General features: G+C 36.9%; 1 protein-coding gene across 4 annotated transcripts in view; it reads left to right on the top strand.

The window, feature by feature from the left end:
- The window catches only part of CUL3 (cullin 3), a 95,053-nt gene that overhangs the window by 2,691 nt on the left and 74,864 nt on the right, over window positions 1-17,498 (top strand). Inside the window, exon 1 of one of the 4 annotated variants that reach the window (XM_049615836.1) lies at window positions 10,919-11,112. The exons of the other annotated variants lie outside the window; for them this stretch is intronic. The gene's annotated coding sequence lies outside the window, so the exon portion shown is untranslated. Of the gene's footprint in view, window positions 1-10,918; window positions 11,113-17,498 lie in introns of those variants that run through there. 4 annotated transcript variants of the gene reach the window in all.

A 17,498-nucleotide genomic window follows, 5' to 3' on the forward strand; every position in this document is an offset into this window, starting at 1 on the left:
ATCTGCTAATTTTTAAAAGCATAATTTTTCATTATTTCATAAGTCTTCATACTCCTAAGTAGTTTCCACTGAAAAGAATCCTGTTTTTTAATACATACATTTTTAAGTCATAGTCCTTTGAGCCTTCACTAAGATACATGCGTTGGTGGTATGGTATTTCACTGACTTATCCTTTGGTAAATGTTTGAGTACTTCCTAGACCTTCAAATTTTTTCTTTCAGGTTAGCAATCTTCTAGTAGCAAATACATAGTATCCCATAAAGAAAAAAGAGTACTTATGTGTATACATATGTATAGTACTTACAGGTATTGTATTTTGCATTACTGTTTGGATATATACTGTAGGTACTGTAGTCTAAGAAAATTGTAGTTTACCAGAGGTCTCAAGTGCTCATTTCAGATTCTGTTTTATAAATTGATGCAGAAAGTGTAAAATATGTATTGAGATTGTTTTGTTTTCGTTGCAGAATAGAGTGGTAGGTGGACTTCCAGGTATTTGATAGATGTCTAAGCCTACTGCAGATACAGTCCCATCAGTAAAGTCAAGTTCCTTTTAGCGTTTTGAGGGCATACTGTAAGTGTGCCTTCATCATTGTTCACAAGAGTAAAAGTTATGCCATACCACAGTTTTATACACAATTTGCACTTTAAGTAGAGCTTTTTATAAGATTTTTAAGAGAAATGAGTTCTTTTTAAGATGGAAAACAATAGAGGACTTTTTGGATTTATAAATTGTTGATGGACTTAAAGTTTATCCCAGTTTGTTAGCTTTCCTGCAGTGCACTAAAATATATGGCATTTCACATTCTTTTTTTTTTTTTTTTTTCTTTTTGTACCCTAAATAACAGCAAGGGCCACAAAACATTTTTAAGAAAGGAGCCTGGAGTTGTGGAACTCCTGGAAGCTCTATGGATTTGGATCAGAGTGCTGCCCCAAGAAGTTCTGCACTTCTTTCCTTGCTGTTGCCGTCTGTCTCACCCCTGAGCTTTTGTTCCGCTATGTAGGATTAGTTGCTGTCAGGTGAACCTTTTGTTCTTACGTTTGAAAAGCCATTCCTCACCATCTGTACTTTCCACATGGGTTCTGTCCACATGGGCTTGAAAGATTGGATTGGATTGGATTGGATTGGATTGGATTGGAGGAGATACGTTTGAATGAAAATAACTGGCCTCTCTTCTGGTATGTCTTTTTTGGCTTAGCCGTCAGAGTAGGAATCATGTTATGAAAGTGATGGTCTTTAGAGTGTGGTCTGGAAATGGTTTCAATTGTTAGTTTATAGACGCATGCTAAATCATGATGAAGAGTCTCAGGTTGTGATGTCCACACCATAATTCCAGATGAGCTTCACAGAGCTCCTGTCTGTGTGGCATGAGCAGTAAGTGACGTGGAGGTTATTGTTAGGTGGAAAGCACAGAGTAACATTAGAGAGAGATGAGTTTTAAGATCATCTGTGATATACCTGTGAGCACAAGAGTTTAATAACAAATGGAGACAGTTAAGGTTTTTGTTTTTCCTGGCTATAGTAAAATTTGCTAAATTTGGGGGAATAGCTTGATGTTCATAATAGATTTCCCTTCCTTAGAGAACATAGTTGTTGTCTAGGACTACTGGAGTGTATAGACGGGAAAGCTGAATGACAGTCTGACAAATCACACAGGGTGGGGAATTAACTATTTTTTGTTCTCTAGTGTAGAGAAATTAAGGAGTAAGGTGTAACAGATTCATTGAAGTGTCACTTACACTTAGACTGATTCTTTCTAATAGTTTCAGGACAGCCAGTTGTGTTGTAGCTGTTAGTACCTCTCTGGCTTTAGAAGTTAAAAAACAAAAGCATAAAGTAGGTATCTATAAGATGTGTATATTTGCATTATCTTCCTAGATAACCCTTCACAGGAGCCTGGAAAATTATTAGTATCAATATTAAATTTGCAACTATTTTAGAGTGTAGAAATTGACCTTCTAAATAATACTTCAGTCACAAGGTCAGTTCATTGAGACAAAATAGAGAAAGCTTCATTTGTTTGTACGTTATTCATTCATTAAATGTAGCTAAGTAATAACAGCACTTTTCCAGTTTATGAAGATTATATGTTTAAGACTAGAGAAAGTAGTATGCCTTCCCTTTGTATTCTAAGTTGCTCCCAGCTGTCCCTTTGAGATAACGTTTTGCTGTTACTTTCAAGATCATCTGATGTTCGTTAGCAGTTTTGTTAAATTTTTGTAAAAGTTACTGACAATTTGTAGTTTTGAATAATCCAATTTTGAAAGTAGTTCTCGTTTGTTCATTGTAAATGCAACAAAAAAGTAAAGGTGTTACTAGTAAGCACAAATCCTTGAGCTATAAAAGGAATTGCAATTAGTGTCTGTCAGTGTATTGTGAAAACCAGTCATAATCTGTCAAAGCAGTGAATTCATTTTAGTAGATTTTCTAATTATAAAAGTGATGCATATTCATGATAGAAAACGTTAAGTATCTAAATTTATAAATAAGGAAATAAAAATCACCCCTAGGGGCACCTGGGTGGCTCAGTTGGTTAAGCGTCCAGATCATGATCTCACAGTTGTGAGTTCGAGCCCCACATGGGGCTCTGTGCTGACAGCCCTGAGCCTGGAGCCTGCTTCAGATTCTGTCTCCCTCTCTCTCTGCCCCTCCCCCGCTTGTGCTCTGTCTCTATCTTTCAAAAATAAATGTTAAAAAATTTTTAAAACTTACCTCTAGTTCTACAGCTTGGACATAAGCAATATTTACATTTTGATGTGTTTTCTTTTAATTTTTCATATACTCCTGAACCCTTAGTAAAATTGAGGTACTATGTCATGTTACAAACTTTTTTTAAAATACAGTATTTTCATGTTAAATATATCAATATGACTTGTACAGAGTAACACTCTACCGTACCTCAGTTTGCTTAACCATTTCCCTACTGCCAGGTATTTTGATTAATTCCAGTTAGTTCGTATTTCCTCTGCTACAGATAATGCAACTGTGATTATTTAGGCACATAAATACTGAACCTATCCGTGATTATGGAATTACTGAGCCAGACAGAATTGGTATATGTTGCCAAATTGACCTCCAGAAAGGTAGGAATTAATAATAGCTAACACTTAATGAATGCTTATCATGTGCCACACACACTGTTCTTTGTCTTTTACTGCGCTTTGCGTGTGTAAACTCATTTCATTTGCACAACTGTATGGAGTACTATCATCATTTGTTTTACAAAAGAAGCCTTGAAAACCTAAGAAATTTTCTTAAGGTCACTGTGCTCGTAAGTGGCAGAACTAGGATCCTAATGCAGACCCTCTGGCTCTAAAGGGAATGCTCTTCAGAATTAATTATACAAGTCAAGGTTATATTAGTGTATTTCTATTGTGTAGCAGTGCCTTAGCCAGCATTTCATATCTTTAGTTTCATAGGTGAAAAAATAGTACTTTAATACTTTAATTTGCATGTCTTTGACGACTCCTGAGAATAAAACTATGGATAGTCTGTAGGGAATTTTCCTTTAGTTTTACTTTATTCAACGTGTGTGTTGGGAGTCTGACTAAAAAATAGACTGAGAATATAATAGAGTGTAGGCTTTGGACTGCCAGGTTTTGAGTGTCATTTCTACCTTATTCTAGCTGCATCGTCTTTAACAAGTTACTTAACTTCTTCTAGCTTCAGTTTCCCCCTCTGAAATGAAAATACTAATAGGACCTACCTTACAGGGTTGTTGTGAACTAGAATAAAGCATTAGAACACTACCTAGCTCGAAGGTGCGGTTTGTACCACTATTTAGCCATGGTTATGCCACAAGTTAAATGTTAAGATTGAATGTTATTTTTACAGGTTGTTATATTGTAATACTAAATGCTCATTTTAGTGATGCTGCCATTTTTTTTGGTACAATTTTTAGAGCTTACATTTTGAAAAGCCTGCATGGCCAGTTTGAACCACACTGAAAATCAGTCCCAAAGGATATAGGTTTGGTACCGTTGGGACACTTGCAAAGAATGCTACTGGCTCTTGGGGGTAGATTCAGAAAAGTTGTGATAATGATTCTTGCATAATCATTGGAATAAGTATGTCACATCTTGGATAACTTTATTGAGGGAGTGTGATGTACATAATAGAAAGTACACGCCAAATACTTAGGTAAAAATACGTTTTGCTTCTCTTCATTTCTTCCCTTTCTTTTCCGTTCCCTTCTTTTTTTGTTTCTCTCATGAGCTCGGTTGTGGACCCTGCCCAAAGCTTACACCAGACACCCTTTTGAACCACGAAGCACTTAGCTTAGTGTTAGACACAGTGTATGGATGGTTAGCGAATGATTGATTAAATGAGAAACTAGGCCTTTAAGCTAAACCATAGTAATTGATTAATTGGATAAGTTGATGCAAGGACCGCTCTGAAATGTTTGAACTCTCTTTGCGACTGTAAGTGAAGTCTTAAGATGTAGTAGGTCTTTAATGATCTTGTGCACTTCCTTTGAAGGGTAGTCAGCCTAGTCTCCTGAAACAATAATGATTTGAAAGTACAGTAGTATGATGCACTGGTAGTAACCTTGGCTTGAGCTTTTGAAGACCAAACCTGTAGTCCGGTCTTTTTTGCTCACTAGCTGTACTCTGCAATTGACTCCTTTCTCCATGATTTTTTCTTCTCAGCCGGTTGAGCTGTCCACTGTGATCCCCCATTTTCATTGCAGATTGACTCTTCTGTATCTTCAGCCTGTTCTCAGAGTTCTTTGCCTTCTTTGCATCTGAAACCTGGCTTTACCCTGGGAATTCAGGCTTATCTTCTTAAGTTGATGTGTCTGTTTTCCTTGGAATTCTTAAATCATTAGGCCCAGAAACCATTTATTAACCACATCTGTCACGTTTTGTGGCCTGGGCCATTGTGAACTGTTCTTTTTTGCACTCCCTGTGACTGTGTCCTAACTTCTTAAACGTGTTCCTTTAGTCACTGAAGACTTTCATACCTTCCTCACATTCTTTCCAGTTCAGATCTTAATTTCATCCAATACATGTGGCACAGTCATTCATTTACTCAATTTAAAATCAGTTATTATGTGTTCCTCCTGGGGGTCAGGATCAAACAGGATGATCAGACAGACCTGGCCTCTTCTTATTACAGTGGTCTTCACTCTGTCTTAGAGCTTGTCATTTTGTTGCTTTAGAAATCTTAAACTTTGATATTATGTTCTATCTTAGCTTCTCCATTTGTTAGATGTAGTGAGCAAATCACTTGTTTCCTCTTTTGTAAGAAGAGAAAACAGTACCTACTTCTTCAGAATAGTTAATACATGTAAAGCTCTTAGGATAGTGTGTGGCACAACGTAAGCATTCTGAATAAATGCAGGTTGTTATTATTTCATTATTCTGTTGTACTTGTTTTCCTTCTGACATTAATATGCTCTTGGATCTCAAGAAGATCCCCTTCATTCTTTTAAGCCGTGGTGCCTCCTTATTCGTTAACTAGTTGCTAGTTACTAGTTGCCTCTTCTTTCATACTACCTCCCCAGAGCAAGGCCAGAAATTGCACAAAGTGTCTTGGATCATTCCACCCATCTGCCTTCACTGCTTATATTTTTTAGGCTGTTGTGCACTCCTGGGGAATATTGGACGATGGTGATATCTAAGCTGGACTCCCAGGGCCTCTGGGCAGGTTTTTTTTTGTGTGTCCCTGGTAAGCTCCTGCTTCCTTTTCCTGTGCAAGCTATTCCGAGCTTTAATCACTGTCTTTAAGCTCTTTATTGAGAATTCTTTTATCTGTCTTCCCGAAATTTAACCACTGCTTCACTGTGAAAACTAATGTTATCTTGTATAAGTTCCTTCAGCTTTCTTTCCTTTCAGTTATAGCCTTTAACCTCTGTCTTTACTCATTCTTTGCCCCTTAAGGCTCAGCGAAGGAAGATGTTCTTTTCTTGTTTTATCATGGTAACTGGCTATCATACTATTATTCTTTATTTTCAAAAGTCTTCTAAGTATACAGTCTGTATCTCCTTTATTAGAACATGATTTTCTTTAGAGGAGGCGTTAAGTCTTTTTGTATTGATCTTTGTCAGTGTAGCACCATAGTATCCAGCAACGTTGCATGAATCAGTGAATAAATACACTCTTGTTTTATTGTCTTTAAGATGGGAAACTACAGCAGTCTTTCTCACAGGTTAGTTGTGAGAAAGTGCTTTCTGAGAAACAGTGGCATCAATGAGACATATAAAAGAATTTTTTAATCATAAGGCAGAGTTTCCAAACAAAAGTAATACATTTGATGTAGGACAGTCATTTTCAAATACTTACAGGGTCTCCAAGACCTAGGAGGCATAGGAGGAGTGGAGGAGGTGTATCTTCAAAAATCTCCTTCTCTTGTTATTTAAAGCCAACTGTAGTTGTCATTTGTACAAAAGATTTCATTTTAAAAAGTTCTATTAACCACTGCTTTAAAATCACTAGTCGTTAATCCAGCCTTTTTAAAGTCAAGGAGAGCCCTGCTTGCTCAAGTTGGGACAATTACTGACAAATTGAGAACGGATTCCTTTCGTTGGCCTTAACCCCTTATCCGGAGGTTTTGCTACTAGAAAGCATTCCTTTATTTTTTTAAGTCAGTTTCAAGTTGAAAATGTGGTTAAGTAAAACTCCTTAAATTTGATTTTCATTCGTTTAGTACTTGCAATCGAGAAAGGAATGGACCCAGATTTACTCTTTAAGTGACAAAGGTTACTGCTAAGCAAACGAAGAAGACTTCAAAGGAATGTCTTTAACTACTTTAAGAAAATACAAGCTTTTTTGGAGATATTTTTCTATAAAAGCAACCCCTCAATCGTAAGAGGAATTCTTTAACATAATGATTGCACGTCATTCTTTTCTGAAGCAACTCTGAACTGAGCAACCCTTAACCTCTCCTATTTGCTCTATCCTCTTGACAGTAATCATGATAAATTCTTTTTCTTTTTTTATTTTCAATTTATAGATAGTATGAGAAATTGCTTTATGAGATTATTACTACAACTTGTTGAATGTCTATTTTATGTTAGGCTGTGTTTTAGGTACTTGGAACTATAATTATCTCAAATCCTTTAGATGTTACTGTTTTAAATCTGTTTAGGTCCGAGAGATACCTGGTAAGGTATGCATAATCTCACATGTACATCTAAGAAAAGGCAGAGCTGGGATTTAGATCCCAGATCTGATTCAAAAATTCATGTTCTTCCCGCTGTACCACACTGCTTGGGTGTATTCTTTTAAGCATTTGCTAGGTTCTGAAATATTTACTTTCTCAATAGGAATATATTGGAAAATTAATTCTAAGATTGCTGTTCAAATTATTAACCAGGGGCAGGTCCAGGGGCCCTAAAATTTATACAGTGCAGTACTCCTGATGAAAAGAAATCGAAATTAGTTTTTGGTCATTGGAAGGAGCCTTTGAAAGTATAAATCTTGCTAGATTGAAGATAAAATGCATCTCTCATAAGACAATAAAAGTTACTAAAAACTTGAAATCAATGGAAGTGTATATTCAGTAAAATTTGTGTTGATAAATTAAGGGTATCCTTATATGTATTGACTTGAATTAAGCAAAGTCATAACTTATAAGAAAGACATTAGTTGATACATTTGTGAGTTAACACTTTCCTTTTTAAACTAGAAGACTGATAGCACAATTTTTTATAAACTTTTTCCAATTAGCAGACGTTCATCTTAAGTATAGGTTTAGAAAAAAGTGATTTTTTTTTGAAATTAACATGTTATACTTTAATATAATCCTTAATTTTTGTCTTTGAGAATATACTAAGAAGTAGGTTAAACAGTAAAATCAATTTTGAAGCACAAAGAGCAGATACTTTAAAATAATTCACTTTTCCTTATGGTACATGCAAATGAGACATGAAAAAAGTGTTTTGTTTTGTTTTTTGATGAAACTATCCCTAGCCAACTAAACAAGTCATTTATTTGCTCTTGTTTATATTCATATTTTAATTTTTAAAAGCTAAAAGGGATTTTAGAGAGAATCTGTGCCAGTCTTCCTTAATAGATGGGGAAAGGGAGGACTAGAGAGGATGATTTACCCAAGGGGATACTCTCATGACTTGAATTTATGGAAGAACCATGACTAGAAGCCTGATTTCCAGTTTAAAGGTCTTTTCTCTAGACCAGACTGAAACAATCATATAGCCATAATAATTCAGTGTCAACATTAGCCTATTCAGTTACTAAATGTTGTCTTAAAATTGTGCACCCAGGTGATTTGAGTTGACATGGAGGTAACAACAGAAGGACACTTACTTTAGGACCCTGGGATTTCTTCACTGCTCTAATTAGCTGTGTGATCTTGAGTAAGCCACATGGCCTCAGTTTCCTTATTTGTAAAGTGAGATTTTAATTTGTGGTTATCTTATGCTCATTCCAGCTCTAAAACTTTCAGTAAAAGGCGGTGCATTTATACACCAGTCTAGTTGCCGAATGCTGGTGTGTTCTCCCATGGTTTAAAACATTTTCTGTGATGGTGCAGTAGTCAGCTGCCTATCTTTTGGATTTAGAATTTTCTTTAAAATCAGAGTGGTGTTAAGGGGTACCTGGGTGGCTCTGTCGGTTAAGCTTCTGACTTCGGCTCAGGTCATGATCTCGTGGTTCATGAGTTTGAGCCTGGGCCAGGCTGTGTGTGATAGCTCAGAGCCTGGAGCTTGCTTCGGATTCTGTGTCTCCCTCCCTCTCTGCCCTCCCTGGCTCTCACTCTGTCTCTTCCTCTCTCAAAAATAAATAAACATTAAAAAAAATTTTTTTTAAAAAGTCAGAATGGTATTATTTCAGTGATGATGCTTAAATAGTAATACGAAGCAGTGGGAAATTAGCTCTGTTTTTTTTGCTTTTTTTTGGCATACTTTGTGTGAATTGGTAGCTTCAAGGAATTTTTGAGCAGATTTGATACCAGGTTTTTGTAGTAATTTTTTTGATGGACTTTTGGTATCCTGTCTCATTTGATTACAGTTTAGATTCATTCAAAGACAAAGCTAACAGGTAATTTATACTTTTTCACATTTTTTCCCTCATCCGTTGGACTGTGTATCACTGATTTCAGGGTAAACTAATTTTCAATTTATAGGGCTTTTGACACATTATCATAGTTTTAAAAAACAAGGTTTACCCGTTTCAAAACCACTTAGTGACCTAGGCTAAAGAGAAGAAAATATTGTCACTTTTGATTAAAATTAATACTTTTAGATTGTTAGGATGGAAATACGGAACTCAAACATACGCTCAGATATAAAGTATGAGTAATTTTCTTGGGGCCCTTGGGTGGCTTTGTCAGGTAAGTGTTGGACTTTGCCTTGGGTCATGATCTCACGGCTCCTAGTTCGAGTCCTGCTAGTTCGAGTCCTGCGTTGGACTCCATGCTGACAGCTTGGAGCCTGGAGCCTGCTTCAGATTGTGTGTCTCCCTCTCTTGCTCTGCCCCTCGCCTGCTCACGCCCTGTCTGTCTGTCTGTCTCTCTCTCTCTCTCTCTCTCTTTCTCTCTCTCTCAAAAATGAATAAACATTTAAAAAAAAAGTATAAGTAATTTTCTTAATGGGGAAGGTCTCTAATTATGATGTTTGAGGAGTTCCAGTTACAATGAATGTTGTATTCTTTGGATAAAATGTGTTTCAATGTACCAGGCATGTAGCCTGCCTCCCCCCCCCCCCCCCTTTTTTCTTTTTTTCAGTGAGGACAGCACAGTAGGACAGTGACAAACTTCTTGGCTCAGTGAGAATACTTAAAATTGCATCTTACTGTGATTATTATCAGACCATGAAATGTCACACATATCCTTTCTCATATATGCAAAAGTCATTCATGGAGATATATTTGAAATATATTAGTTGTACTCAAGTCATTTGTAACTTACATGGACTTTAATAGGCTAATCTGGAAGTTTGACCTTTGGTATTTGAAAGAAAAAATTGTTCCAAATTTCCATATTGATTTTTTTGAACAGCCTCCTACTGCTGAGTGCTGAAATGCAGATTATAATTGAACCTTCTATTGATGATTTAGCTTTCTCATTATAAACATACTGTTCTGTAATGGTATTAGAGGCCAGCTGAATGTGGATCGGGTTTAGGTTGTGATTTCACAGAATTGTCCCAGGATCCTGTGCCTTTCTAATTGATCATCTTTTTCTCTGCTCCCTTGACATCAGTTCCTACTTTCGGCAGCATGGTTCTGCACTCATCTGATCTCCACTGTAACCACAGAGAAACTGGTTAAAGAAACATCAGTCTCAACTTTACATTCAGGTTTAAGTCATTAAGTGAGGCTGTACGTCAGTTTTGTGTAGTAAAGAAGCGAATGTATTGAGTAAGTGCTGTGTGCCAGATGCTTTCACAAACTTTCTTAATTGCCACACAGTACATCATCTCCCATTTCTCCTGCCACAAGCATGTGAGGAAAGTAAACTCTGGAAAGTTAAATAACTTGTCCAAAATATGAATGTATAGCATTGTACTGTTTTCCTTAATACTTGAGTCTTTTGTTGTATTTTTGATGGTTGAGGTTGGTTAAAGATTAACTGATGGATAAATGGGATTATTGCAGATGTCATAAGCCGTTGTATAGTCATGTCATTGGTCATCAGATAAGACTCATCATCATCATTAACTGTAACTGGACTACATTCAAATCATAGTTTTTGAAAGTCACCTAGGCATTGTCCCATGTATTATAAAGGATACAATAAAATAAAGGGAGAGAGACTTTATATTACTCTAAGTTGCTTATAATCTGGAAGGCAGCTTCCTTACATAATTTATGGCTTAGTTGTGTCTCACTAGAATACTGTCATTCCTCAGATATTTGTACCAGAGCAGTTTTTTTTTTTGAGGCTGAAGCTCAAAATTAAGATTAAGCATTTTTCCTTGTTTATTTTTTTCTAGCTGTGTCATTCTGAATTGCTTGGAATTTCAAATTCTCACCCTTTTCCCCCACCCACCCTGTTCTAAATTTCTTGTTGAAAATTATTCACAGGGGACTAAAGACTTCTTGTGCTTTGTATACAGTGGATGTGAAGAATACAGTTCTCTTCATTTTAGTTTAATTGGCTCATGCTGTAGTTCTCTCCAACTCTTGGTAATTACAGAACCTTCAAGATGTGTAAGTATATAACAGACCGACATCCTTTCAAATTCAGACATTTTAAAGGTTATGTTTTTACATCATTTGAAATAGTGTAGATGAATAACCAAAGATATTTGTGAAAGAAAATAAACACTTAAGGTTATTTTTGCTGTTGATACTTACTAATGAGGGAATTGTAATCCTGGATTAGGAAGATGCAAGAGGGTGGAGGTCATTTTTAAAAATTAAACTCTTGATTTGTTTTTTAAAAGTCTCATTAAACCATAAGTATTTAAGGATACTTAATTATAGCTTTCCTTTTAAAAAGAACTTTTGTTTTCTTGCTAAATGAATTTACCTTCCTTGCTGATCACTTTATAACTTGAACTTGTTGGAGCAGAATACTGTATATGCCTAATAATGAGCAAACATTACGTGTATGTATGCATTCCATTATTTTATTGTTTTGTTGAGGCATTACATTCCTTCCTGAGTGTATTTGCAATTAATGGATCCTAAGTAAAGCAATTTCATCAATGAGATCAAAATCCTGCTCAAATAATTTAGAATATCACTTTAAAAAAATGTTACTACTCTTTTTAAAAAAGTATACAATGTTAAGGCCTTTAAGTTTTATGACTCTGAGTGAAGTATATAGACTGATGTTTTTATGGTTAACATATTGATGAAATTTGGGGCGCCTGGGTGGCTCAGTGGGTTAAGCATCAGACTTCACCTCAGGTCATGATCTCGTAGTTTGCAAGTTTGAACTCCATGTGGGGCTCTGTGCTGACAACTCGGAGCTTGGAGCTTGTTTCGGATTCTTTGTCTCCCACTCTCTCTACCTCTTCCCTGCTCACACTCTGGCTGTCAAAAATAAGTAAACATTAAAAAAAATTTTTTAAAATATTGATGAGATTAGAGGTTAACTGGCAGTTAATGTTGTATTCTGTACCAAGGATGGGTGAGAAATTGAGGTTCATCAATAACATAATTATTTTAGCACTGTTACTGACATGTTCAGTAGATTCTAAGACCAAAAGCATGCATGTAGAAGAATCTGCTTTTGAAGCCCATTTCCTTTGTTTTCAGTTTTTTGATTTAGGGGAAAGATTGTAGCTTATGGATCCTCTCCTGAAGGGGCTTTTCTGCCTATGATTTTCTTCCTAGTTAATATTTATTAATAAAGTTAATGATTAAGTAGTTAAGTGAATAGGAAAATCTGAAAATACTACTTGATAAATGAAATTTAAGGGTTTATTGCTTGCTTGCACATGATTATACTTTATTTGAAAAGGACATTTGATTATTTTAAAATTACGTTAATTGCAGTAGATAAGCACCTTAAAATATATTTCCATATCCTTATGCTTACTAATTCAGATGTTCGTGTTTTCAAAATTGCATTAGTGTAATACAGATAAATCAGGATACTTTCACCAGGCATTTGTTTATGGCCTTCTAAGTGACATTGAAGAAAAATATATAACTCCTTAAGTATCTTGTAGTCTACTGGAGGAAAAAGATGCACAGATAATTATGAAGCAGTATGGAGTGTAGTGATAGATATGACCTGAGTATTATGAAAGAGCTGAGAAGGAGTCCACTCTGCGATAGAAGGTCAGGGAAGGATTCCTGGAGGATAGAGGACATCAGAGCTGTGTTCAGAATCTTTGTAAAGAATCAGATATAGAAGAGGCAGAGGAGAGGATTTTAAGAAAACATGGGAAGATGGGGCGCCTGGGTGGCTCAGTCGGTTGAGCGCCTGACCCTTGGTTTCGGCTCAGGTCATGATCTCACAGTTTGTGGGTTCAAGCCCCATATTGGGCTCTGCAGCTGGTAGCATGGAGCCTGCTTGGGATTCATTCTTTCTCTCTTTCTCTGTCCCTCCCCCGCTCAAGCTGTCTCTGTCTCTCTCAAAATAAGAAAAAGTAAAAAAAAAACCAAAATTTAATGAAAAAAAAAAAAGGCGACATGGGAGGGTGGTGAATGAGGGGGAGGTGTCTCACTGGATGGGAATAACCACTGATTTAATGTTGTTAGGAATAAATGTAGTAGTGAGTGAAAGATGAAGTTAGAGAAGTAGGAATAGACTAGATTTTGAATATGATTAAAGTACACTTTTAGGGGCGCCTGGGTGGCGCAGTCGGTTAAGCGTCCGACTTCAGCCAGGTCACGATCTCGCGGTCTGTGAGTTCGAGCCCCGCGTCAGGCTCTGGGCTGATGGCTCGGAGCCTGGAGCCTGTTTCCGATTCTGTGTCTCCCTCTCTCTCTGCCCCTCCCCCGTTCATGCTCTGTCTCTCTCTGTCCCAAAAATAAATAAAAAACGTTGAAAAATTAAAAAAAAAAAAAATTTAAAGTACACTTTTAAAGTACATCCTTCCACCCTGTTATTAATGAGAACTAGGTTTTGAACAGGGGCATGATGCTCATATTTATTTTTTAAATGGTGATTCTGAGGAAGATAGATTCTGAGAGGTATTCGAGTTCATGATAGTTGGAATGCTGTCATAGTGATCTAGAGGAAAGTTTTAGGACAGTAGTATGCAGGATGAAAGAATGGGAGCATATTTGAGAAATATTTTGGTCCTACTGTTAGCAGCACCTGATGATTGGATGAGATGGGGATGAGAGAGGAAGAAGAAAAGTTATACATAAATCATTCACAAACCAGCTAGTTATACATGCTTCTAAACTAGCTGGTTTGTGAATTAAAGAATATAGGAGGAGGGTTAGTTTAACAGGGCTTTTGGACATGGTAAGTTTGATCTGTTTCTGGAGCATTTAGTTTGAGATGTCCAGCAGGCAATTGAATACGGTAGTTTCATGTTTTGGAGGAACATCTGGGCTGGCAGTACAGATTTGGGAGCAATTACCACACAAGCCGGTAACTTATTCTTTGAGATGTGGGCCAAACTTCGTGGGAAATCTGAAAGAGCTCAAGACTCATCATCCAGAAAAAGAAAATGCACACAACATTATTTGGTAAAATTTTGTATGCAGTTTTAGGAAGCTTCAGAATCCCTTGCTAATCTGGTGTCTTAAAATTTTTTGAACTTTAGATGTGTGGGTAATAATTGTAATCATGATAATGGATGGAAATGCATAGTGACCCAGTATAGAATGAAAACAGCCAAAGACAGAGCCCTGGGGATTAAAATGCCATTTAAAATGGCACTGGAAGAATAGGAGATATGAAGTAGAGAATACTGTTTCTGAAAGAAGGCTTCATTATATTGACTTGCATTTAGCATAGTTGTACCCTTAAGTATTGTTGTTTTAGCTCATGTTTTTTGTTTTTTGTTTTTTGTTTTTTTATTAAGCTTGAAAAGTTTTTTTTTGTTTGTTTGTTTGTTTTCTTTGTGACAGTTATTCCCATTGATGAGAGTTCAAGAGATTCTATCACTGGAAACTTTTGTTAGTCGACATGTGAGGGATTGTGCTGTGTCCTGGGCTGGGCTAAATTCTTCTGACCTTCTTTAATCTTCCATGTTAGTCCTTTGAGCTAGATGCTGTCACTGAACCTCCTTAACAAGTGAGGAAATGACGATTTAAGTAATTTTTCCAAGGTCACATGGGTTGTTAATTTAGCAAAACCATGACACAAATCCAGGCCTTTTGGACAGCAAAAGTTAGATACTCTACTAATATTCCACACTATGTTTCCCAGGAAAATCAGTGACTGACACTGTGATAGTACTATATCATATTAGCACAGTGCAATGTAATGTGATTCAGTAGTTTGGACTAGATTTGGGGATATATAAATCCTAATTTCTGTGATTTGGGGTAAGTCATTCAGTCTCTCTGGGTCTACTTTCTTTTTATTTACCTGAAAATTTCTACACCTAAACATTGTTATCCTTTCGCTCCATCTCTACTCTGTCCATAAAACATGAATACTGAAGAAAATACTGCATACAGTCTTGGATTATAAAATGACTCTTGGTTTATATATGTAAGAAATGATTTATTATAATGTAAAGGAAATTCCTACAGTAGTCAAAGTCTCTGATTTATGTTTTTTAAAATTCTTTAGTTTCTAATAGCAAATTTAGTAATTCATGACGGGTAGAGATATTTTTGTACATTTTCTAGCTTTCATGGGAACTTACTTAGAGCCTGGAAAGATCATTTGCAGTTTTGCTCAACTATTAGCAGTATAGTTATCACTGGAGTTGATAGTCCACATTAACTTGGTTTTTCTCTGGAATTGTTTTGCTTTATTCATTCGTTATTTAATGTCAAGAGATGTTTTTAGTCTGCTTTTTAATAATCTCTGTATATGCTGCCAGCAAACTAAAACCACATTGCACACATACATGGAGTACTTGAGGCCGGCATTATCACATGGACTTGTATGTTTTATTTATGGGAACTTACGACCAGCTACATCTTAAAATACATGGATGGCATCCTATGTGTCAGGATACGTGATAAAAATAGATAGTAGTTTTGATGTTGGGGTAAATTCTCTAAAGGCCATTTTGGAAAAGTTTCTGGTAGACCTGGGATTTGAAGAAGATTTGAGTAGTAAAAAAGTTGTTCTGTTAAAGAGTTCCTTTTTAAGCACCCCAGAAAAGATTAGAATAATAAGACTCAGTTTGAGTCCTCTGCTTAAGAATCCTCTATGATTGAGGGTTGAACTGATATTTTGTTGCTGGGGTGACGGAAAGAACTATTTTGCCTACCTATGTTCCTTACTCTTCCACATTCATACCCATCGGACATAGCTTGCAAAGGATTGTGTTTTGTTTTGTTTTTTTTCCATAAACCACTTCATTGAGGTGTGCAACTTGATGGATTTGGAGGTAAGTATTCACCTGTGAAGCCTTCAACATAACCTGTGCAATAAACACACTCATCATCACCTCCAGAAGTTTCTTCCTGCCCTCTTTGGAGAGGATTCCATTAGCTCAGTAATTTCTGTTCAGTTCAGGTCAGAAATACTTGCGGAGCCGATGAGTAATTGTTGCCATGTTTCCCAAGTTGTGAATGCAGAACATGTGGGTTATATGTGGCATAATAACAGCTCCTTAGAGATTAGTAGGAGATCATTCTGTCAACAAGTATGAATGTCTGTTATATGCCATGTATTACTTTAGTTGGTGAGGGATTCCACAGTGAAAAAAATCCCTGCCTTCATGGAGTGGACATTTGGCTGGAAGAGGGAGGCCAGGAAAAGAAGTATGGAATGTAGTATTGGAATTTGGGGGTCACTGGTAAGAGTAGACTGCTATTTTAAAGGGAGTGAGCAGTTAAAGCTTTATTTTATGGTGATGAGCAGCGTTTGTGAGGTTGATAAAGTGATTGAGCTATGGAGATGCCTTAGGGAAGAACAGTTGAGAGACAATAGAGAGTGGCAGATACACACACCTCAGAGTGAACTTGTTTGACACCTTCAGAAGAATAGCAAAGAGGCTGGTGTGCTGGAGCAGAGTGAGCAAGGAGGAACAGATGAAGTCAGATGATCAGATTGAGTCACATTTTGTAGTTTGTATAAGGACTTTGACTTATAACTCCAAGAGCAATGAAAAGTCACTTGAGGGTTGTGAGCAGAAGAGTGGCATGATAGTGGGCCAAGAGCAGAAACAGACCAGTTAGGGGGCTGTTGGGATGGTCTGAGAGTTGATGGTGGTTCGGATAAGGCTAGTAGCAGTGGAAGAGGTGAGCAGGAGTTAGATTCTGGGTACATTTTGGAGGTAGAAACAATCGAATTTCCTGTTGGGATTAGAATCGAGATGAGGGAATACAGGGGATTACAAACTTTTGGCCTTAGCAACCGAAAGGATGGTGTGGACATTTGCTCATTTGGAGAAGGCTGCAGGGGAAGCAGACTTTGGGGGCAAAGATTAGGATTTCTCTTTTGGACACGGTAAATTTGAGATGCTTCGTAGGTATTCAAGTGGAAACATTGAAAAGGTGCTGAATGTAGAACTCTGACATCAAGGGCAGAAGGCCAAACGAGGTCTATAAATTTGAGGTTAACTTGAAGCCGTGAACATAGATGAGACCAGCTTCACCTGAAAACTGAGTTGTGGCCAGAGGGGTTTAGGGTGGGAGGTTGCTGTGAGAAGGAACCAGTAAGCAGACTGACAAATAGAAGCTAGAGAAATAGGAAGAAAAACAAGAGATTGTAATGCTTGGAAGGCAAAGCAAGGAATCTGTTTCAAGGAGTAGGCATGATCAGCTTTTTCATTAACTGCCAGATGGGTCAGGTATGATGAGAACTAAAACTCTGACCGTTGACATTTAGCAGGATGGAAGTCGCTGATGACTTTGTCAAGTAGTTTCAGTGAAACAGTAGAAATGAAAGCCTTATTGGAGTAGAGTCAAGATACAGTGGGGGAAGTGGGGCTTGGAGTCAGTGAATGTAGAAATCTCTTAAGTCTTGTGATTTCTCTGTAAATGGAAAAGAGAAA

The sequence above is a fragment of the Panthera uncia genome (genome assembly GCF_023721935.1).
Source record: "Panthera uncia isolate 11264 chromosome C1 unlocalized genomic scaffold, Puncia_PCG_1.0 HiC_scaffold_3, whole genome shotgun sequence".
In the NCBI taxonomy this organism is placed as follows: domain Eukaryota; kingdom Metazoa; phylum Chordata; class Mammalia; order Carnivora; family Felidae; genus Panthera; species Panthera uncia.